Consider the following 1,351-nt stretch of genomic DNA (forward strand, 5'->3'; position numbering starts at 1 on the left):
TGTCTGGAAATTATTTTTTTTCTTCGCAAATAATGAATGAATACACCATTCTTATAAGCCAAGAATACCTTATAAGTTATGAGGTCTATATTTGTCTTCACTTTAGGTGTTCTTCTCTGTGATTGGGAGATATTTTTTTAATATTGAAAAGACCCTGTTTTTTTTAAATATTTTTCTAAGAAAAACATTACATTGTTGCAGGTATTGTGCATTTTTTGCAGACTTCCGATGTGTACAGTAGATGGTACATCCGTAACCTGCGTTTGTGATATACATGGCGGCCAGTAGTTTGTTGTGATGGGTACCAGTACCTGGAAGCCGTTCTCGCTACTGGTTTTAGACTTTTTTTTTTGTCTTGCAGGGTCTGCTTTTGAGCAGTCCCTGAATATTTCCTTACTAACTTTTTCAAAACTCTCTGGTTGGCTAGTTATGTTAAGAGGCAAGTTCTTGTTGAAATCTAGCAAAACTGAAGGTCAGCTGTGTGAATTATTCTGGTGTTCTATTGGAGAACATTTCAACGAAAGCCCTGTGAATTGTCTCACGTTCGTTACCATACAGTTTGAAGTCCTACAACCTAGGATCAGGTACAAAGAATGGAAATGATAGCCAACACTTTGGACCAGGCTGGCTGTATGTAGCATGGAAACCAGTTTTCTGTTTAATAGGGGACAGTATTTTTTCTTATCTAAATGATTTTGTATTATCGATTTTTGGATGTAGAGCAGGGGTTTGTTGTTTTTTGGTGGAGCAATTGTAACGTCTACATTGAAATCTTACCAAATCTGTAATCAGTTTGTTTTTAACATGGCTAAAAAATGCCATTGGTGCAACCATCAGTCAGTCATAATGCTATTGTGTTGTGAGCAAAATATTTGTCCCCATCCCTTTTCTAATAAGGAGCAAATAAGGTAATTCTGCATATGGCTTTATTTTCTGTATGTTGTAAGGTAGTAAATGAAACTACAGGACAATATTCTGCATTGAAACGGTTACGTAAAAATTAGTATTATCTGAAATCCTATTCGTGGACAAGTTAATGTAGTACTTAAACTAATGCCACGCTTCACTCTGCAGTATAATGATCAATTCTACAGATGCAGGACTAGTCACATCAGTTTTCTGGATTTGAGTTTCAATTTTGGTTTGATCCATCATGGGCAAAAGGAAGTTTTGAAATATTTGCCCAACTTTTATTCGGATGTTACAATACATCGAATCACAATGTTGTAAGATCAGCAATGGTACGTTTGTCCACATTAAAATCCGTAGTGGCAAGTTTCTTGGGTACATCTGTAAAGTTTACTGCTTTGGGAAATAAAGAGGAGACCGTGGTAATTGAAACCGGTTAATG

Source organism: Rhinoderma darwinii, chromosome 5, assembly GCF_050947455.1.
Source record: "Rhinoderma darwinii isolate aRhiDar2 chromosome 5, aRhiDar2.hap1, whole genome shotgun sequence".
NCBI classification, from domain to species: domain Eukaryota; kingdom Metazoa; phylum Chordata; class Amphibia; order Anura; family Rhinodermatidae; genus Rhinoderma; species Rhinoderma darwinii.